The following is a 24,770-nucleotide window of genomic DNA, read 5'->3' on the forward strand; positions in this document are numbered from 1 at the left end:
TTTGCTTACTTAAGATGTATTAATTTTCTCCCTCTGGGTCAGCAAACCAAAGGTATGTTGCTTTGGCTACACTATCTTCTGACGCAAGAGGATGTCTGCCAGTCAGCAAGTGAAACCCGAGCACCAGACAGCCTGCGCACCTACTATCTACCTCTGTGGAGAAGATAACGCCAATGTCGGCGCACACACTCATGCACTGCATGATACACATGATACAGAGAAGCAGAATTCTATCTTGTTGACTGCAGGAGTTGCTATGCTAAATATAAAGCTACAGAATACCAGTGATGTGCATAATGCAGGAACCTTTGTCAGTTTTTACTGCATTAAAGCCTGTCTGCCCGTCACACTTTCCTTTTGACGCAGATGATACAGAGGTGTTATTTACCTTTTCTGACCTACTTTGCTGTGTTGTTTTTTTATTATTAAAGGTGTGAATGATAGCCCTGGATTATCTACAGACACTGGGATCTCAATTTTGCAGTTTCTGCTATAAGTAACAGTAGAAGTGCTTCGATGTGAAATAGACTTCATCTGTATAGCAAATGTGTGGTGTCGTCTTTATATAAAGAAAAGAAGAAGAAAAAGTGTGTTCCATGGTATAAAATGGTGCGGTATAACTGGTGTTAATTGTACTTTAAGAGTTTGTTTCACACAATTTGACTCACATTTAATACGAGCTGCATACAACAGTGGGACAGTATGTGTTTGAGAGTGTGTGCAGCATTCTACCTCCACTCCCTGCAGACATAGAGGGCGTGCCAACCCCCATCTCTTCTGCGCATGCTGCACCATGCATGGTAACAAAACAAGAGGCATGGTCTCAAAAAGTGTTTTTGACCAAGCAGATGTACAAAGCAAAATGTGGCTGATAACGGCAAGATAGTTTGTGTGCAGACCCTCCTGTCAAATACAGGCGGTATATACAGACTACCAAAAAACTGAAATGCTGCTGCAGCCTTTCAGTACTTTGTAGTTGCAGTGCATGTGTTACCAAACCGATGAAGACACTTTCTTAATTAGCTTGTGACAATTCCTGTGGTTATACTGATGATATTAACTAACATAAGCTGTTCAGAAATTTGCAGATCAAAATGACCACGCTCAATTTATATTCAGTTCTAATGATTATTATGACCTAGACAACACAGGCCTTCTTGTAAGAATATTATATGTAATAATACTCTTTATTAATCTTTATAAAATATTTTTTAAATATGAGTTTGCATGTTCCCACTCTGACTGCGTGGGTTTTCCCTGGGTACTCCCAGCTTCCTCCCACATTCTAAAGATGTGCTTGTTGGGTTAATTGGTGACACTAAATTACCCGTAGGTGTGAGCATGAGTGTGAATGGTTGTCTATGTATGTTGCCCTGTGATACACTGGTGACCTGTCCAGGGTTAACCCCGGCCTCTTGCCCGTAGATAGCTGGGACAGGCTCCAGTCCCCCTGTGACCCTGTACTACAGGACAAAGCAGGTTTAGAAGGATGGATGGATGGTTTTAAATCTGCCAAGGAAATCACATTGCTGGATATAAAAGCTCATATCTTGTAGCTGCAGATAAAGATTGTAATATAGTGTGTAACATCATGTCAGAAGAGACACAACAGGACTTTTACATCTACGGTAATCTTCTTGAGACAAAAATCTCACAAACAAATTCCTCCCATGCAGATTTGTAGCTGCTGTGTGTGTATGTGCCTTGCCACTGTGAGACTTCAAAGTATTTTTGTACAAAATGTATAAGTGAAAATAAAGTCACCAATGTTTTGGTTCTCTGCCATGGCCAGGGACATTATTGGCAGGGAAGTAGCCAAACACTTCATGATTGAATGACTGGCCCAAGCAGCACCAATGTGAGGAAAACCTCTTATCATGTCTAAACAGATTTTCAGTACTTCACTACCTAATATAACATTAGTGCACCAGACCAACATTTCATTGTTTCACCAGTGTGACTTACATAGTATTACAGAGAATAAATTCATCTCAATAGACTGCAGTCCCTGAGTCAGACTGACTCAAACATAATTAAGTGAATAAATTATGTGTACACAAAGCGATCAAACAGAATAAAAGATTAATATACCTCAAATCTGACAAAAATGTGAACTTTATAAGAGGAAAGAGCCAATAATCAATACATTAGAGCCACAAATATTATTACTGTTACTGAAGACAGAGAGAAAAAGAGAAGCAACCATAAAGTCCTGCTACCATGGACCGTACTGTATATAAAGGTTTCCTTCCACGTAGAGCTGCCATTAATACTGCATGCTGCACTTTTACAGCTACACAGTGATGTGTCATAAAACTGCAAACACATATTTGTAACGCCACAGTGGCAGTCACGCACTGGACCTCAGATTCATGTGGCGAAAGGTGCTGTAAAATTATGACTACATTTGCATACTTTAGAGAATGACTGTGCCATGACATTATGTATTTATGTATAGCTGCAGACTTACAGTAATCCTCATACACCAGCAGGAGTGTGTGGGATCTGTAAGCATACAGCTGAACTAAAGAATACACTGCACATTCAAAAAAGTAACAGCAGCGTGCACTGACAATCTGAAATTTGGCTTAAATAATAAATATTATTAAACAATATTTAGTAAATAAAAGGTCTTAGACTTTGAATGAAAACACACAAAGCACCAACACCATCACTGTCATAGTGAGAGTGCTGTACTGTGAGTGGGAGGGGGCAGCATCAATCTGAAAAGGTTCAGCTATTCCTCGGAGCTTAACTGTGGGCCCTCTTCTGTTCAGATAAAACATGATGCCTCTCAGACACTCATTAAGAAGGATAGGACTTTTTTTCACCGTTGTGCTGATGATGTGTCATTATGTATATTTCTGCCTCATCATGGGATGTCAGCTCCATTGAGATTTCCATTCATTGTGCTGACAACCTTGATGCATAGATGATGGGGATTTCCAGTCAGAGGATGAATCTCCTTTATCACAGTACCATGGGGCACCTTTTGAAGCATTCGGAATAGAGTATATACAGGCACACCGCAATCCCAGCCTCCTGACACTGCTTTACCACTACTACAAAGAAAAGCTAACTTTATTGAATCATTGTCCATGGTGCAGACTTCCCCATTGCTCCAAATTACACAAGGCAGAGAGGTAGCAAAGCTCAAAACACATATATATGTTATTAATCTTTCTTATTTGACATGATGTTACAGTAACATTTCATGTGTAAACTCAACAAAACAACAAAATGCTAGCTCATTACTTTGAAAAGGGGTGTGTTGTGTTTGTTACGCAATAAGATTTAATAAGACAAAGCATATCTGGGTACTTCAGTGATGCTAATATACATTTTAGTAGTTAAAGCAAGACTTCCAGAGAGAAACCTTGTCAAGAGTTATAATCCCCCATATGCGTGTGAAGTTTCTGTGATGGTGGGATAGTGTCTGTGGTAGCCAGTATAAAACATTCCTAGTAAAATAGTCTGTGGCAGTCAATAAGTGCTCCATAAGATTCAGGCCAGGGTTCAGACTTTGATTTTCTATAGTTTTAGTAGGCAGGTTATCATCACCCTGCTAAAAGACCCAGTTCTCTTTCTTGCATTGATTTCTGTAAGTTTAGAGTTGTGTCAAACCTCATGAAAGTTTAACTGAGCGGATACATTCAGGGGCCACTCTGCAACTTAGCTCATAAGAATTGTCAGTGCATTTCTCAAACGATTCCCCCCCCACAGGAGTTAAAATGAATATCATTACATTTTATGTCATGATCATAAACTAAACAGACACTCTATGTAAAAGTGACACATGCAGCGACCGCCCTTTACGTTGCATTAGCACCTGGGCTTGTTTATTGCAGAACACCTGAAATACTTTAAAATGGAAATTGAATTTACTCCCCAGGAGATTTTTGATGAAAGCATCTTAGCTGGAAATCGAACTGCTCATCAAATAGATGGAACGCCTGGCAGCTGCTACACAAGTTAGATTTGGGATGACCTCATAGATCCCCATGGCTCAACACTTGGCTGGAAATAAGAGATGGTGATAGATGGGCAGATGGGCGCAGACACAGGCAGCTGCAGTGACACAAAAGCACAAACCAAAGCCAATATACAGAGAAAAAATAAGATCATAAACAAGAGAGAAATTGATCCTCTTCTATCGTTTTTCAGCATGGAACCACAGATTGACATCATGATAAACAACAAAAGCATCCGAAATCTATGAAAGCCTTTGACACTGCAAGACAGCACATATATTCACAAAAAAGGACAGGTAGACTGTCCATTTATTCTAATATCTAAATCTATTAATCAGTAAGTAGTGGTCTTTAGGCAAGGCTATACAAGCTGCATCAGAGAAGGCCTGTCAGAACAGAAATCTATAGCATCATTTTCCATGTCTTGTGGTGTGCAGTGAGCCTATCTATTTCTTCAAGGGCAAAACCAAACACCAAACAACACGCACAAAGTGATAGCAGGCGACCACGCTGCCACTTCATCATCTCAAATGCCTTTTCAGAATCGCCCACAATTCATCTGATATTATTTCTGCTTGTTGATGAGGCTCTGTAATATCTCTGTCACCGGGTGAAAAGGGACATTGTCATCCTGGCATTCCCATCAAGACAGAAATTTATCACAGTGAAGGCATTACGTCTATTATATTTTAGGCTTTTAGCCAGGGGGCAAATATGTGTCTCATTTTGACTTTGCTTGCATGTATAATAGGCAAACAATATAATGTATAATTGTTACTATTTCTTATTTCTGGATAAATCTGATAGAAAATATATCTCAGTAGTATTAGCAGACACACACACCAAGAAATTAGGACCCAATATCACTCCATGCATTAAATTAATATGATATCCTCAGAGGGAACCACAGCTGAATTGGACTGTTAATACTTGCTTATTTTTCCTCTTTAAAGTAGGAATGTCTATATTATTGGAGAGGGCTCCATAAACAATATTATCCTTCCCTTGCACAAAGGCATTATTCCATTAAAAGCATACACTTTATATGTAAATGCCAAAGTGATGATTATGTTATTCTAATCAAAATAGCCTTTTAATATTTCATAAGTTGTGGGTGGAAGGCAGAAAACAAACTGCGGCTGCAGCACTCAGCCTTGTGCCATAATGCCTGCTGCGACTGCTAACTCCTCCGTTTGTTGCAGAGGTGTAGAGAATACTATGACCATTTCAGATGTGTTTTTTTTTTGGGTCGAGATAAGTGGCTCTTACACTTCCCTAAATTAGCATGTTTATTACTTGCTGTTGTCCTGCCATGCCTGCCTGCATATCAACCCTCAGTCTCTATACACCTTCCTCTGTTTGGTCTGAAGTGGTTGGATTGTTAGGCACATTAAGTAGAACTATACCTGAACTCGGAGAGACAATTGTTCAGCTGAAACACAGAGCGTCAATTTATGCACTATTGATCTTCTCGCACATTGCCTGTGTTCTCTCGGCCAAATTACAACACTTTCAGAACCTTAAAAAACACTGGCTTTATAATTAAAAAATGAGAAGCTAGATGACTCCAAAGCAGCAGTGTTTGGGTGAGCAAATATAAAGTCTACTCTCTAGAGGAGCAGGTTAATGGAAGGTATTAGTCCAGACTTTCTCCCAGAACACACCTTTTTGTCACTGGGCTGACTTAATTTCCCTTTTGATCATTACTTTTTAGCTGCACTAGATGCACTATTGTGGCCAATTGTGGAGTCCGAGGTTCAGGTCCCCCCGACAACGCGAGCAGTTTTGTTTTCACCCCGTTTATGAGTTTCATTTTTGCTGTCAGCTAAGTTTTGCTTTTAATCCTGGCTTAGTGGTTAAGGTACTAGTAATCACTGAGGTTGGTTCATCGGTTGTTAAAAAATAGTGCACTGAAAGCTCACAAACACACACAGGTTTTATGTCCCGTACGCTTGAGAGGAATATAAGTCAAATCCCTTATACTGTATTCCTATTCTGATTAACTGTTGGTGACCTGCATTTTACTTTACGTCATCAAAGTCTTAGTATTCTGCTGTGCACTGCTGCAATGCTTTGCCTCTGCAGGAGTGTTAGAATATGAGAAGGGGGGGGTTAAAGATGCTGCTGGGTCCCCCAGGTACAAGAAATTAGGTCACGTTTTACAGAGAAATGAGAGATTGTGTGTGCAAAATATGTAGTAATTTATGCAGTTTTCAGGGTCTATCTCCCCACAGACTTGGGTGTTTCTATCTGAAAACCTTCTCCCCAACTCCATATGCCTAAAACAAATCAGTCCTTGAGTTTATTTTTGGCAGAGCTGTGATACAGTTAATTAGAACAGAGGAACAATGCTTTCTCACAGCTGCTGCAAAGGAAGCTTGTCTTCAGGTCTAAGTTCCTGAGACAATTCTTCATAATACATGAGGCCCAGCAGATTTAATGCTGCTGAGAACAATGACAGCCTGACACAAATTGTATTCTGTTTAGTTCTTTTTGTAACTGAAAATATTTTGTAGGTGCCTGTAATGGTGGGGAGGAAAACACTTGCTTAACACCGTACTGTGGCAGCAGGTTCAATCTCTGTATTTAATAAACAAATTTGGCACCATTGGGAGGCACGTACTGGCTGGGCAAATAGCCATCTGAAATTGGGAGGAAAAAATAAAAAAAATACAACAAATAAATATTTTTTAACAGAGGGGCAAAATGCACAAAGATAAAAATGGACTCAGGGATATCAATACAATATCTAATTAGTTATCTCTTCTTGCTGTAAGAATAAAAACCATCAGGGTTGCATCTCTTTGGGTTTATAACAAGTATATAAATACACACATATATATATATATATATATATATATATATATATATATATATATATATATATATATATATATATATATATGTGTGTGTGTGTGTGTGTGTGTGTGTGTGTGTGTGTGTGTGTGTGTGTGTAACTAGTGACTGAAACTGTGTGTTGTTTACTAGATGAGAGATAGACATCACTTCTTGAGCTGCATACACTTGCAGCTCCATTAACCTTTTAATGGAATAAAACACAGAATCTTTGAATAGCTTAGGAAGATGAATTTCAACAGCAGAAAACAGGAATAAAGATGTGTTAAAACCCTAAGTCCAAAAGAACCTTTAAAAAAAAATACAATCTTATAACTTCTATCCATTAGTCACTGATCCTAATGTTGCCTAATGTTCTTTTAAATAATGGCACCTAAGACTTTCAGTGTAACAATAAAAGAGTTGCATTTATCTGTCCAAACCTCTGCAAAGATGTCAAAAATATTGGTCATATATTATATAATGAGGGTGGTAATTCTTACCACAGTAGATGAAAATGGCAGCAGCAGAGGGGAATGTGTTTTCCTGCACTAGATGAATGCATGTGTTTTAACCCAAAAACCATGATCTCTACCTAACCCCTAAACCTGTTTTTGACACCTAAAGTTAACCAGTAGTGTTCAGTGCCTAACTTTCTCACCCAGGCCCATGGGTGAAGGACCACTGCAGAGGTAGTGTCAATAACGACCCCCACTAGCTATGGATTTTTGCAGGAGAATTGGCCCTGTGATCAGATAATATTGGACTATACATCCTTATGTTTTTGGTTGTCAGTCCTGATTAAATTTAACCATGTGCCACTTCTGTGGCATCTAATCATTGACTGAATATGCCCCCTATTCATGATGATGTGCTAGTTTTCATACCCTAATGTCACTGGATTCGTAACAAACTTGAACATAAAGTTCCTAGAACTGCCCTGTCTATGTAATGTGTAATGTGCGAAAGAAAAAGAAATATAATGAGGTGACTTTTGACCACCAAATCCAAATTAGTTCATCTTTTAGTTTGTGAACGTGTTTTGTTCAGCTTGAAGAAATTCCCTCAAGGTTTGAGAAGTTACAGATGGGAGGACAGATAACTCAAAGACAAAAAGTCTCCAGCCACGGCTGTCGCCGGCACAGAGTCATAATAAAGGCCAACACCCCGTCTGTACTGTCTGGGGCACTCTGAAAAGGAAAGAAGAGTCAAGCAGTCAAGCACCCAGAGAGAACCAATTTCAAGTTTCATAATGGACTTCCTCAATACTTTTGACCGCTTTGCTGGCTCACTATCACACAACAAAGAACCGCCATATTGATGCTATAGTTTTATGTCTGCTGTGGTCAGAGCATCTTTGTACTCCAATAGTGTCAGGAGGGTTTTGACCCATAATGACAGCGACAGCGGATCATAACTCGCATCAGAGCACTTCAGTGATGAATGCTGTCTGCCCTTAAGTGAACCCTGATGTAGATTCCAACTAGGGTGGTGGTTATCATAGTGCTGCAGAGCCGGGCATTTCAAGCACCCATAAGCCAGCTATAGAATACAAACTCAACGTGTAGTAGAGGAAACGGGGTTGGGGGAAAAATACAAGAAAAAAAAGGCAACAAATTGCTGAGTGGGCTAAAATGAATCCCATCAACTATGAAGCTGTCTGGAGTAGCTTATAGGCACAAACACACACACACAAATATGTACCACTCATTAAAGCAAGCATTCTTTCTCAGACTCATGTGGTCACAAGTTATGTAGAGGGCAGCCAAAATTCATAACAGGGATGAGTACTACAGCAAAATGCTTTACATACACTGTCACACTGGGGGAAGTGGAAAAGTGTTCGCTGAAAAATTCTGAGCTAAAACTCGGTTACCAATGTGTTACTTAGATAGATTTATTTTACAAATGCTTCTGACACTTTTAAAAGGCTTTTCCCCCTTCAACTCTCGCAGCTTTGGAATCTGAAGAAAGCCTTTCCCTATAGTCCTCTCTCTATTGTTGCTGAATGTGGTCTAATCTCTTTTTGGTTGAAATTCTTAACAGCGGTTATCATCCCAGAGTGCTGCCCCCCCCCCCCCCCCCCCCCCTACTTCCTTTCTCTCCTTCTCTCTATCCATCCCTGCTGAGGTGAGCAAAGTGGCTTAGATGTGGTGACAGGAGGGAACGATTCCTCCGTGCAGCTGTACAGATGCAGGGACAGCTCAAAGCAGCTTATGCACATTTAAAGGTGGAAAAAATACTTTTACAGTGGGATGCAATGCTTGTGATCTCAACATTCGTTGACACCAACATACTGGAAGCACCTAAAGCGGTAATACAAAAGCAACACGTGTGCTCACACGCCAACATGTGGCTATTATGTAAGTCTAACGGAACTCCTACTCACCTTATCACCTTATGATTTACAATGTCGGATCACAAGAGCACGCAATAAGTGCAGCATGATGTAAGCTGTTTGGTGCACGCTCAGCACAGCAATAACCTGAAACATATTCTGTTTACAGAGTGCATGATAAAACTGTGATTGATGGCACTGTCTTAGCTATGGATGAGCTACTCTATGTATGTTAATTCAGGGGTGTCCAGCTGGTGTCTATCTACTACATCCCTCTACACACACACACACACACACACACACACACACACACACACACACTTTGGGAGATCTTAATTATTGTAGATCTACCACTACTACTCCACCACCATTACTCACTCCTCTCAGGCAAAATGTGTGTTTCAAGCCACCAGGCCCTAAAATTGCTCATAATATTTCCCCACTACAAGAGGAAGAGGGTGACTTGTTTATAGAACTTCGACATGTGATGAATCAGTATAATGTTATTCTTCACATGTTATATTTCATTTATTACTATTTTTCTATATTTAATGAAGTCAGTTGATCATCGTGCAGGTGCTTTTTAAAACAAAGGAAAGTGAAACATTATGGAATATGTGCATTTACTGTGGAATCCTTGAGGGATTTTAAGAAGGGATCTTTTCCCACTTAATTTATCACGGGTGGAATTCCTGGAGGTGTTATGGGGTGCCTTGTAAATCATGTTTTCTATTCTAGTGATAGATGGGCACTAGGGCCCCCCACAGTTAAACTATGGTGCTTTGGGAGTTGTTTTATATCAGAAAATGTTATTTTAACCAATTTGTGTGAGAAATGACCCACAGCTTATAATCCTTTCTTCCTCCACAGCATAACAACATCACTTTTTTCTGCAGATGAAGGTAAACAGAAGACAGAAGAAGGTCTTAGAGAATGTGACTCAGGCACTCACTCAAATACTGTATCTCAAATATTTCTTTTTAGTTGGCATGCACTTGATTTCTTTTATCTATGCTCATTAATGTCAACACATTCTGTTGGAAAAGGCCTCGTCGATAGGTGAGAGATCCTGTTTAATCATAAGAGTAAAAAACACTCAGTGCAATTAAAAGTGTGAGATCTGATAAACTGTCAGATGTCTCTCATTTTTGTCTGTTCCAGGTCAAATTCAGTAAGGTGAAAATAGCACTAAAATTTAATACCACTGCAATAAACACATCCACACAAAAGTGACAAAGCAGTGCAATGTTTCAGGAAGTCTTACTTTGATTAGTTTTCTAACTTCTAAGTTATGCATCACACACATCAGCATTAGCAACATAAAACTGTAAGAACTAGAAAAGAAAAAAAGAAAGCTGAAACATTATATAATATTCAGTAATGCTTAAAACCAGCTGGAAGCAGCCCCATACAACCGCAGGTTTATTCAGCAGGCCACTGAGCAGCTGCCTGTCAAAAGCTGCAGGTTAAGTGTGCTGCGCAAGGACACCTCTGGTGTAGCTGCTGAGCCGGGGGAGTGTGTGACTTTTCCACTTTCCAAGATCAGATTTTCAAAGCTGATCATGAATTTAGCATGAACACAGCTGTCTTAGTACAAGGAGCCTGTCCCAGTGGTCGGACTAACAAGAAGTAAGTCGTTTGGGTTGGGTTAGTAAAACCTGTATTGTAGTGAAATTATTAAATTATGTTGGTAATTCAGTTATTCATTCATGTTGTAGTATTAAATATAATGCACTTGACATATGAAATAGCTGCTATTGCATTAATCTGTGCACTGTACCTTTTTTAATCTTTTCATTTGTTCATTGATCACATGCTGAAGCAATTATTGCCATTCTAAATGTCACTGATTCATTGCTGTGTCATGATGTATTTAGCAACATGGCTAAGATTCAAATTCAAGATTCAATAACCTCAAAAGAATATCCACAACTGCATTCTATTGCAGTCTACAAACTATTTTTATTTTATTTAATTTCTGCTTCCCCCATAAAGAAAGATAGTGAGTAATAACTCCACAAAATAGAGAGGAAAATGAAATTCCTATTAGCTCTAATTACTTTTCCAATTTATCCCTAGGAATGACATGAAGATTAATGAAGCTCTGCACTATTTTAAGCAAGGTTATTTAAATGAGTAATTTTACTCCCCTTATATCATGGCATTAATCTAACATAAGACAAGTGTGTTTCCTTTTTTTTGTGACCGTGCCCTTTTTTAACTCATCTATAGGATAGTAGGAACGTGACTTGAGCTGTAAGGGCAGGAACTTGTCTGTTGTTGTTGGGTAAAATCCAGACTTCTCTGCTAGAAAGAAATTAACATAATAGCTTTGGCCCCTGTTCTTGTGATCAGAAGTACTTTGAATCAGCCTTTAGCACAGTCCAAGCTCACATCATTGAAGGCACACAATGAGAGCCAGAAAACTAATATGATATGCACATTTTAAAAAAAGGCTACAAGTAATTAACAACCACTAGACAAGCAGGATGTGTCTATTACAAACTTAAACATATGTACAACTATGCATTTGTATAACAGCTGTAGCAGAACAATAACAGCAACTTAATTTGTGAAGAACTTCTCATCTTGTTGACTTTCACTACTGTTGATATTTCTCTATTGTATTCCTCAGCCTGTTCACTTTTTCTCACCGCCCCTGACTTTCATGTGCTTCTCTCCATCTGTGCTTTCTTGATGGGAACATTCACAAAGAGAACAATCTTTTCTGCTGTGTGTGGTAATGGAGCAGAGTGGAGTGGAGCAGAGATGGCAGGGGAAAGTGCCAACTGTGCCCTCCTACGCGATAATATTGTCATGTTAGATTACCCATCAGCCTGTTGGCACTGCCCTGCATCTCCTTGAACCCACAACCCCGCTGAAGAGCAGCCAACTGCTAATGGTGTTTTTCTACAGAGAGCTGTTGTGTGCATACAGTGCAGTGTGATACCACCCAAAGCAAAAGTAAGTTCCAAGTTCCATGTTACCATGTCCGGTGACTTTTTTTTCTTTTCTTTTTTTTTTTTGTCTATGGTTGTTTTTCTGTTGTTACCTTTATTATAAGAATATCTTAAGTGGTCACCACCCACAATAAGACAACAGCTTTCACTGTTCTTGCAATCAGCAAAAAGCAAGGAAGGCAAGTTACATCAACCTATAGGAAAGTCCTAACTAAAACTAGAGGGAAAAAGCAAATTCTGAAGGTTCTGAAAGACCTGAAATGTGCACTCTTTTTGGGTGGTCATACTTATTTTCTGTTGCATGCCCCACTGATCCAAGGGTCACACTGAAAGGACATGCACGGAGGAACACAACAAATTGAACCTCCTTTCTGTATATATATTAATAGCATCACCAATCACCTAAAATGAATCATACATGAGAGGCACAAGACACTGCAGGAGTTTTATTGGTTCATGCTTTTCTCTACCTGCAGCAATAGCACTAAAAGCAGTAAAGTCACCTTTTTCTGCACTAATCTTGCGGTATGCACTAATGTTCAGTGCATGGCTATTGAGAAGAAATCCTTCTAGGACATGATTACAATACCAAGTCACACCAACACAAAAGTGGGGTGAAAATAAACAGAAGCCATTGCTTGAGCTGAAGGGCATTTGTCACACAATATTTTTTATAAATTAAGCACACTGACCCTTGCAGCTCCTGTAGAGATTTCACCAAGCACAAAAATTCTGAATCTACATTGACAAAATTCAACAAATAAAAGCAATTCTGACAAACTTACACTCAGATCAAAGTGGCCATATTTAGGGCATTTACTACCTGTTATCCTCCACTGCCCTATGCGTGCTATTAATAAATGGATATGGTAAGCTCCAACACTTTAGGGAGAAGCTACCGGAGGTTGGGGGTAAAAACATTTTGTATCGTTTGAGATCTCTGTCTAATAAAATACTGGCTTCCTACAATGTCAGTGTATTAAACAGCTAATCAATTTAATAACCTCTAAGTAACAGCACAAGCATCAAATTAAAGTCTTAGGCCACATCCACACAGAAACAAAGTCCCATGAAGCCGTCTTTATGAAAACTTTTTTGAAACTTAAAAAAAATTTTGCAGATACGCCCACTCAGGGCCTTAGCTGTGACGGATAATTATTTTGTTTTGCTTTGAAATCCCAGGCTGTTATTGGATCAGGGTGGCACATTTAACTCTTTGTGGATAATTTGCATGAATTAAGAGTGAGTGGCATTATCACTATTTTTCATAGCATGTTCACAAATGTTTTCCTCCATAAATTAGAAGACAACTGTCAAGGATGTCTACCAAAGAAATGACCTCACATATATTTGAACAGATTTACATGTTTTCTGTGTTCTTTAGAATAGGACATGGAGCTTGATGCATAACAAAGTTTGTCTTTAAAATGTTTTGTTGAACTGCATTCCATGTGGGCTAGTACATGAGAGCCATTGCCATTGCTCACAGCTATCGTTTGTGTAGAGAGTAGAAAGAAAACCCTGAAGCGGCTGATGTATGAGGGAACAATAATAGATACGGTAGCTACACATCAGAAAAAGTGGAGTTCATTGGCAAGGCAGGTATGCAGATACAGTATGTTATGCTCACTGACTGCATGGCAAAATATTCCTACCATTACTTGGGTTGAAACAACATAGCTTTTCTCCCCTTTCTAATTTTTTTTACACTCATGGGAGCACACACACACACATTTCTGAATGTTTTATACTATAGAATGACATATGACACCATTATCACCAAACGTTTGGGGTCAGACAGAAAACGAAGGTGCTACATAGCGCTGCCTACTTCCTTTAAGTAACAACTGAGGAAAACTCACCTCAACATGGAGTCACTGATCTGCAGTGGTACTTTCAGCACATTGCATAATTTCCCCATGTGAAAACACATAATAAAAATCAGCTCAACCCAGAGCAGAGAAGCAGGATCACTTGTTTACCAACAAGGATGCTGCATACACCAGAAGTGGCATATTGTGACATATTGGCACCAACTATTATGATCTAAAGCTGCTGCTAATTAGGTAGAACAAAAAACACCACTATAAAAAGACAGCATACAACATGTACAGAGTGCAGCTACATCCCCTGCCTAGGCAATCTCAGCCTGCAGCTGCAGCACTATGCCAATAGTGTTGTTGTTATTAACCCATTCTGTGTAGAATTTAACTCAGCTACTCATCTGCAGGTTTTACCAGTAGACTAGGATTATGTTCTGCTGCATGAGGTATACAAGCTGTAGAGCCGTTTGTGTGCATCGTCCTACCTGTGGATGAGTTTTAAACTGTATCATACATTAGGGAGGTGCAGTAAAAAACCTAATGTTAGATTTGCCAGCAGGAGATGGCATCGGTGAAACAGTGTCCCAGAGGGACAGATGGATTGTGGCTTCCCAATGAACAAAGCTCATTTAGGACAAACAGATTACGGGGTTTACTGTAATCTGCACATAATGCATTTTACTCCCTTCTTTATTTCCAACATAATCCGCTACAATCCCATTTAATTTCAGTGGCCTACAGATTATTCTGTCTTTAGTAATGTAATTGTCTGGCTCTAATATGGGAAATACTTACATGTATGTTTCTAAAAACAAAGAAACGTGATCACAGCATCACTGCACGTCTCTTGTGTGAATGCTGTTACAGAGCATCGTTGGTGCCATATTGGCAGAAGATTCTGTAAACTTCAAAGCTTTAAGAAACACATCAAAAAGCCCTCAGCTGTTCATCTCATTTTGTGGCAAGAGAGTGAACTTCTTCGATCTATAATCAGACAGAAGTGCAGAATGTGGACTGATTAAACTGTATTCATCAGGCACTCAGTCAGACAAGATCATTAACCATGGCAGATCTTTGATTTACTCTCAGTGCTGTACAATGAAGACTTCATTGCTTCATCCTTTTTTGATGAAGTCCAGCCCACCACCCTGTTAAAAGTGACAGTGTTATTGTTTTATTTCCTCTGCTCCATATTTCTAATATCCGCTGCCCAACTCGCTTTTTTCTCCCCCTTGTGCTATCAGATCTGCAATGCAGTGGGGACTTATGAGCACTGTTGAAATTACTTTTCATGTCTGTAACTAAACACATTAGCAGGAGCACGGAAATTGTCAGCATTATGACATTTTGCTTAATTGCATTTAATATTTTTTATGTCTGGTCAGGAAATCTGTTATTTTGACTAATTCTTCACAGGGATTCATTGGCCATATTTTTTTCTGCCTATAATTACATGCATGTAACTGCTGCCTACATGTGAAATCTCAGACTGGGGACTATGCCTGGCTCAGTGTGTGTGGGGGCAAAAGAAATGTATCATAGGTTCACAGAGTTTGTACCAATCCCACGGCTGGCTTTGGCACTTGTGAGTAATCTGACGGACATAAAATTTAAACTCAACATTTTCCCTTGAATAATTTCTATTGTTTTGTTTTTTTTCTGTCATATTCTCAGGTGCTTTATAGTTTACTCTGAGATTGCTCATACCTCCAGACTATCACTCCACCACAACAGTAATATTGTCACATACATTAGATCTTAAAACTGTGGTAAGACAGAAAGATTTATGTGGCCCTGAGAGGCTTTAATCAGCTTTAAACTCATTTGGCTTGAATGTAATGGACGTTCATTTATTTATAAAAGTCCTGCATTATAGCTTTAAGGAGCTGTTTGTCCTTTACCTAATTAACATTATTAATTGTACTAATTAAAGAAAGCAAAAATAAATATTGATTTGGGCTTTAATTATAACATATATTACCTATTGCTTTTAGCAGGGAGTATATTGATGCAGGCTGAATCATTACTTTCTCACAGCGTTTATAATAATATGATGACATGCTGAATGTGTTCCGAGATATTTAAGATTGTTTACCATAGAAATAATTATCCACACTGACAGACACTGTTTAAATATCCTTTTCTTAATGCATTTACCTCCTGTAATTTACAATAAACCACACATACTGATATTCTGCTAAACAGCGTCGCCTGCTTAAGCAAATATTAATCACTTAGAGAGGCATGTGTGACAAATAAACAGTAAAAATAGTTATTGATGCTGAAGTTGTTTTTGACCTTATTTTTGCTTCATTATAACTCTGGGTCATTTATCAGTTTCAAATTATGATATTACTACAAAAACAGATCTTGGAAATGTCACCGCTGCATCGATTCATTTCTCAGGTGTGAAATGATTCATATTCCATTAAACAAATATGTAAAGAGTGTCTACCCCCCTAAAAATAAATTATCTTGACCTTCATAAAAATGAGATTTTAAATGCAAATCACCTCGGCAGAGCAGGGAAAAACTTCATCAATATCTTAGGCATGAATACCAATGACAAATGTGTCTGCCTGGAATCAATAAGTCTCTGTAGATGGCCTATACCTATACAGCATACCACTTACGATTTCAATCCAATTACTTCGATATACTTTTTTTTAATGGAGTAATACAACATGAAAATAATAAACTTGTTTTGAAAACGTCTTATAAGAAAAAAATCATCCATAAACCATAATTAATAGTTTTATTGATTGCTTTACCTCACAATTATTGAGTACCACATACCAAATGGAATACTCCCTCAGTCAATAATCCCCTTCTAGATGGATGCAATTCACATCAAAGACTATTGACTTATGACATTTATGTTTCTTCTCTGACCACACGCTATCATCAAGCTTCCTACGGACCTCAAAAATCCATCACTGCTCAGAGTGGCATTTTCAAGTCTAGCGACAACAGCTGTGGCAGCTTATCACAAACTGAGGGATAACCAGAGGAGGAGATTGGCTAGTCCATCACTACAGGACACAGAGGCACCATCTGAATGTACCAGAGTCCTGCTGGGTAATCACTCCTCACTTATACGTCCTCACACCATCTACTCAAGAGACTGCCTTAGAGGCACACTAGTCTGAGAGACAAGAGGAACACAGGGTGAGAGAGCAGCTATCACTCACAAAACAACTGCTGAGTACCCCCTTACAAACCAATATAAAACAGAGCAGCTACTTCACCGAATCATTTAGACACAAGGACACAGTGGACAGGAGGACTTGACAGTGAGTGGCAGTGTTTTCAAAATCTTTCCTTCTTCTCCCCCCCCCCCCCCCCCCCCCCCTCCCCTCTATACACAAGCACTCGTGGCATCATCTACACCCTGACAGATGTTTTTTTGTTATGGTGTTGTCAAGGTATGTATAAGTGTTAGCAACAGAGTCTTGCTCTGCTGGGTTTTGTGTGCGTTGACAGATAAATGATACAGTTCTGCTGATGTGGTTATAATGGCAATGTCTCAGTTAATGCGGTGCTCTGGTAATTCAACTGTGTTCCATCTCTGCTCACCTAAACTTGTAATGGAAAAAGTTTTCACTCCATTGACAAGCGCACACTCACACACACATACACAAAACAGGCCTGGCAGCAGCTTATGTCTCCTTCAAATAGCTCGGCTTCCTGGTGAGTAATCAGAAGAAAGATCATTTCCTGTCACCTGACTTTCTTTGCCTATACTTTCAGTTTATCATTTGAAGCACTACATACTGTATGGTTACCCTCACAATCTCCAGCAAGGTTTCAATGTTGGCACAACAGTTGGTTGCCAATAAAAAAAGGATCTGGACATAAGCTTTTTTTTCCTGCTAAAATACTCTGTAACATGAATTTTCCCAATAATTCTTGTGGCAGAAGATGAAATAAGTGTTGCCATGGTAGCTTCCTAGAACTATAAACCGCACGAGAGTAGCTAGTAATCTTTCATCTCATGGATACCCCTTCCTGGATACTATTTCACTGCCCACGGCACTTGAAAGTAAAGGCAGCTCTTTTCCTTTTCTAAACATGCCAGTGCAAAAGTCTCCCACCACAACAGCTCCTGAAATACATGGAAACTTTAACATAATTCATTTTCGTCAATGATAACATGAGGTTATTCTAATTTATCACATATGAAATAAAACTTAGATATGCAGGTATTAGAGTTTAAGTGGACAGTACCAGACCAAAGTCAGATGCTGTGCCTCTGAAGCACAGTTCTCGTTCCACTTCTCAGCCTGGTTTGCATAAATCCTCCACAATCAGGCTCATAGCAGATAAAACCAACCCACAGGGCATACTCTGGGTTAAGACCAAGGCCAATTGTTTCCTTTTTTTTAAAGTTTTGTAGAAAATAAAACTAAGTAATCTAATTATGTCAAAGACATCAATGATTTCTACAAAGAAAAACAAACCTGACATTTTAATGTCTTTGACCTGTCAGGCCTGAAAAAATACATATTTAGGTATATAACTAAAGACAGCTTTACCTAAACTCCTCCTCCTCACTGTAAAACCTCTGTGTATTATAATGCTGGCTGAGAAGGTGCTCACTTGGATTCCTTCCAACCGATTACACCTACCACTTGAATGAGTGAGGTGAATAGTGACAACCTGTAATTATCAATCTAAGTATTTTCTGCACAGATTAATTCTTTCTGCACCAATGTGTCATCAAAATGGACTCTGTGCTGACAAGTCAGCGGGAGGAGAAATGGAGAAAGAGAGGCACTTGAATAGAGGCAAGCGACCCCCTTCAACCTCCATCTGGGACTCTCATTCAAGAGTCATTGGTCTGAAGTTTTTAACACAGCCTACTCCTTCAATTCCAAGTTAAATGCACTTTTCATCTATCAATTAACTAAAATCAAATCTTACATATTATTAACACCTGTATTTAGTGTAACCAAAGGGTAGTAAAATGTTTAAATGTGAATAAAGTCTAGACTAATAATTAGAGTATAATAAAACTTTCTGAGTCCAGCAGTTTTATCAGTTGTGCCTATTTTTCAGTTAGACATGTTATTGTTTCATTTGGAAGCAAAATAATTTGATTAATACCCTCAATTAAGGGTTAATTTGATCATTTTATAATGAAGTTTAGCCCCAGCATTGGTGGCCATTTGTTTTCATTTTCTCCATGATTGCAAAGAGAAAATGTATGTTAGCAGTGCACACGTGTATGTTCTTATCTGAACTGTACCTGAGTTGACTGAGATTCAGATATATTTAAGGACCCATAAGGTTAACTCAGGTGCTGCTGTAGGACTGCTAGCCCAGCTGGGACAAAGTATTTCATTTATGTCTTTATTATTTTTATGTGCTATCTGCTCTGCCTTCACCTTCAGTTAATTGATTAATGTTTTATGAATAGTGCATTATTTATTATACACTTGTTTATGTATGCCTTGTTGCCTGGGGGTGTCGTTTTTTCTTTCCTTTGGTGAATGTTTGAGATGTATTGTAGTTCTGGAACTTGTAATAAAATGCTCAGTGCAGCTGCTTTCTGTTTTTTACTCTGGCCTTACTAGCCAGAGGACAAATGATCGGACTTTGGGAAGTCATCCTCTCTTATACCGCTAATAACAACAGAAAAACATACAACAGATCACATGTTTAAATACAATAAGAGAAAATACATATTTGGAAAATGTCTCATTACACTGCTGCAGATTTAATTCTCAAGACCTTTACCACAATGTTTCAATTTAAACCTCACTTCAGGTGATTATCTACATGGTCTGTGCCAGATAAATTAATTGTAAAAGGATGAGCTCACCCCCTCCTGGGTAAATCAGATATTGATCTGACAGCACCTGACTTTTCTGACTTCTGACCTTGAATGCTGCAGGTGTGGAATACATTGCTGTGTGGGCTATACTATAAGTCACAATGTAATGCAGGTCTACCAATAAATCAGAAGCAGAATGAGGCTGAACAGCATGGAGCTGCCTGCAGCTGTGAAAACTGACTTCAAGGGTCATTATTGTCAGGGTGCATTACTGCTACAACTGTACATGACTGCTGTTTAGATAGCTGTATATAATGGCTCCTTTTATGTTGAGTTTATCTCCAACATTGCGAGAGAACACACAAAATGGATTTTTTAACACGTGCAATTTAATGGAATAATGAATATTTTCAGTGTATCAACAAATACTTCATATTATTGTAAGAAACTTAATTTAAATATCACTTCTTCATGCCAGAATGTCAGCATACATCTGTTTAACAGGTTACAATTTGTTTTGATGGATCAGCATTCTGATGTCTGTAAGGTGATTCAACAACTTTTAATTAAAAACTGATCCTTGGAGGAAAAATCAGTTGAAGAACTAAGACAACGCAGCGCTGAATAAATGCAGCTGTAACACCAATCTTCTGCACTTTGTGATTATCAGTGAAGGAAAAAAAACCTGCACAAACAGCAGAAGAGATTACAGCAGGGATTGTGTTTAATCAGCAATATAAATGTGTCACTTAAACACAAAATGAGGAGGAGGCGTGCTGAATAAACAGATTTCAAAACTGAATCAATAAAACCCAAATTAAAATGACTGCAACTTCTAAACTTTTAGATATACAGTGTTTTGAACACCATCGTATCTGCCAAGTATCCATCCATCTTACAGTATAAACCTATGCCTTCTTGTTGACTGAGAGGAATGTGGAGCATGCACCCTGCATACTTTGGGTGGAAGGCAGAGAAACCTTGGACAGGTTGCTGCTGCATCAAAGATCCTACAACATGCACACACACCTTGGGGCAGTTTTGAGTTTTTTGACCACTTGTTTGGTGGTTGAGAAATCAGGACTGAGGAGAAACAGCATTAGAGAAGATACAGAAAATATGATTAAATGAGAAGGACAGTAGCCCCAGTCTCATTGATTATTAGATGGTCTGATCAGTTCGTGCGTGAAGAGCGCACTTATGATGCACTGAGATCTGACTGCATGTCAAATCATCAAAGTTCACCAAAAATGATGCTATTCGAAGTTTTGATGAAATGTTAACAAGCTGAAATTTAGTTTATTGCTTCCTACTGTTTGTAAAAAACTCTCTTCTGAGTAAATATCACACACATGCAGGTGTCAGGCTGTACTGAATAATAAAATAATGTGCCAAAGTAAAAAATGTGTAAAAAACACTGGTGGGAAACAATTTATCATGGAAATGGTGAGCATAAGGGAAGGATCCATCTCTCTCCATCTGTATTTGTTAAAGTACCATGCCAGTGGTGAGGCTAAAGCCGTGATCGATCAGCTTGGAGCTGCCCGGGCATGCTGCAGCAAGCAGCTCTGGGCCGTCAGTCATTGCTCAAATCTGAGCTCAGGGTCCTGCAGGCTGCTGGCAGGCCAGCCCTCTGACCAATGCAGGCTGTGGTGGCTTTTGAAATATTAAGCAGGAGATGAGAAAAAGCAGAGTCAGGGTTTCACCTTTTTGCACGTCGAATACACTGAATGTTATGGACCTCTGCCACGTATCTGACATCTACTGTGATGTGGAGAGGAGAAACCCTCTGGTGGGTTTTAAGCCATCAGAGCATAATGTTTGGCTAATGTGTGACCAGTGAGAGCATACAAAGTGTCTAAGGAAAGTCATACAACTGAACATCTTAACGTAAAATGCAATTGCTACATCACAAAATCTGCATTTTAATGTACGGGTGTGCATGAACTGTATGCTCAACCCAAAGAGATCTATCTGGTGCAAGCCATGACACCTTCTGTTAACACACTCCTAGCTGCATCATAATATCTGATGCTGCAGGTGCTCAATTCTACAGATAAGGCAAAGCTCATAATCCATGAAGGAGCACAGAGGGCCAGTAGTTTTGTTTACCATTCAGGGATCAGCCTTTGGGAAATTAGTTTTCACACCCAATATATATATGTATGTGTGTATTTACATCATAGTATCGGGCAGTAAAGGATGCATCTGTTTTATTTATACTTTCTTATGTAAATCCATATAAAAGTAATGGTGCATTGTTATTTACCAGTCAGCAATGGGACAACTAAGATGTGTGTTCACTATCAGTAATAGATTTTACTGGTTTTCTCCACTAGCACATCTTGATTGTGAAGGGAAGAAAAATTCAGCGTGGTGAAGCAGTGGTTGGAGAGGCACAATGCTGAATTACAGAAGCACCTCAGGGGACTGCAGCTTGAACAGCGGCAAGAAGATGAAGCTTGTTGTTGTGTTCCAAATACACAAAGGAAAGGTGAGATGTCTGCAGTACTGTAATCTGCAAAGGAACCTCACCTTGGTTTGGAATGAGCAAACTGATTCCAACAGTGTGCACCTTCAAAAAGCAAGCAAAGGCCTTATTCTTTAATATTCATTATTCATATTGCATTTGATGATTCTTTGCACACAATAAGTACCGGTAGTATTTTTTTTTCTTATAATATGTAATATAAAATATTTTTAAAAATCTGCTGCTGCAGCAGATTTTGATTGCAGAAACAGCAGTCAGATTGGCTAGAATGATATTCTGGGAACAAAGAACTGCAAAATGAGGAAAAGGTACAAAATAACAGTGTGTGATGAGAATTACTAAGATTCTTGTGCACTTGTCACTAAAGAGTTTTGTGATGTTCATACTACTGTGACTATCTTCTGTATCACATTCTTCCCATAGGTATTGTCATTCCTTGCTGAACAGCTCTAATAGATGGTACAATGTGTGATTTTGATGATTAATTTCGAAATAAATGTCCTTGAATCGCTTATTATCTGTAAGATGTAGGCTACTAGAAAATTATAGTGCTAAATCCAAGTTCCAGTTTTAAATTTTGGATGTGTGATCATGTAAGTATATTAATCTTTAAGGTGGCTGACGTGATGGTTTGTGTTCTATTAAGGACTCAGTATAACAAATACATTTTCATCATTTTACTGTATCCAAAGCTGTAGTAGCTGTAGTTGTGTAATCTTAATCTGCAACGAAATCCACTAATGCTAAGAGTGACAGTAGACATGCCTCTCAATGTAATGATACAACTGCAAAGTGTCAATAAAGATGAATCATCCTCTACTTAGACTTAACTGTGACCATCTACTCTGCCTTAAAATACACACAGATAGAAATTTAATACACAAAACTCCATAATAAAAAAGGAAAGCTAAAGTAACCATCCTTCTTTTAAATAAAACCCTTGAGCAACTTGATGAGTTTTTAGGTTCCTGTAGCACTATTTTTCTGTTGTGTCGATTACGTTAGGTTAGCTCATGATAGCAGACTTAGATGTATTTAGTGAGTCCTAAACGTATCAACTGTGAGCTGTTGTCACAGCTGTTCTTGTACTGAAAGAGCCCCGTCGGTCTGTTTCTGGAGCTTTGGGTAGAATTTACCAGCCAATTTCTCCAGGCCGAATACCCAGTGTACTGTGTCAACAAGCATTTCAGCTCTGACCTGGCCCAACAGCAAATCTCAACACATGGATATACTAGCCCATCAGTGTGCTGCTCCACTGTCGGGGCAAATTATGGATCTTGGAGGCTATGACGTGGAAAAATAGCTTGACAAATTGTTACCGGGTCACCCCAAGGGAGTGAGAGGGATGAAACAGACTATGAAGAAATCTCTGGCAATATAGGCTTTGCTTGCAGAAGAGTCAGATAGATGTTTCTATTTTTGGCCTTCCTTTGTCTTGTTGTTTGCACTCTTGACAATAATTTTCAGTTGCCATGTTGCTACCGGCAGATTTGTCAGGTGAAAGAACAGAGAAAGCTCAGTAAATTAGATCCTCAATGCTTGCTGTTGGGAAATTTTGCCAAAAGGATAATTGGAGTTTGCATGGTAATGTTACTATTATAAGCCTGAAGATATTTATCCTGTTGTGAGAGATCCTTTTGTACTGAGGTGTTACAGATAAATCCTCGTTCGGATTCATGGATGTGAGTGAAACTGTGACATTGTGACATTGAACAAAATCATCAGTCCACGGACCACACAGACCAACTTTAAATCCAGACTGTTGTTCCTCATGCATTTAAATTCTGCTCCCTTGTGGCATTTGTGTACAATCTGTTCTCTACAAGCATAACCTTTACAAAAAAATCACTTGGCATAGGATGTGAATTATTCAGTCTTATCTCAGGAAAATACGGAAATAAGGAGTTCATGTGACAGAAAACACAAAATATATTCCTCCTTGTTTAATTTATTGTTCAAATAAGATAATTAGGATTAACTATTGTCTTTAATTAAGGTGGCAAATCTGATTTATTGAAAAATGATTTAGTGTGGCTTAATTGGCCAAATATTACCTATATTATATTAAATACAGAAATTAGGTTAATAATTCATTAAAAGCATAAATAATGAGTCATTTTAATGTGGATCAAAACCATTATCATGTAAATAATAACCTCACAAGCCACAGGCCTACCTGTGCTTCACTTCTAGAGTGCTTATAGTTGCATAAGGCAAAGAAGAAGAATCAATGTACCCCTTTCTGGAGTTCTTTGTGTGTTTCCTGTTTAAAAAAAGGCCTTATAAATAAATGCTCTGGACCTTTGAGTGGTCACTTGTTAAGAAAGGAAGGCAACTTTTGCTTTGGATTACCAAACCAAACCCTCTCACATCTATCCTACCTACCAAACTGATTATCTACTGGTATCTCCATCTGTTTCCAAACCTCCTTCACTATATCTGAAAGCATCCGTTTAGCCATTTTCTCCACATCACATGTTAGCCCTCATCATTAAACACCCTACCGTGAATGTGAAATTCATGTCTGTTTTTGCTCAAATATAGCAGAAACATCTGCCTCTCACCTGGATCATCTA

The sequence above is a fragment of the Parambassis ranga genome, chromosome 9 (genome assembly GCF_900634625.1).
Source record: "Parambassis ranga chromosome 9, fParRan2.1, whole genome shotgun sequence".
Taxonomy (NCBI): Eukaryota; Metazoa; Chordata; class Actinopteri; family Ambassidae; genus Parambassis; species Parambassis ranga.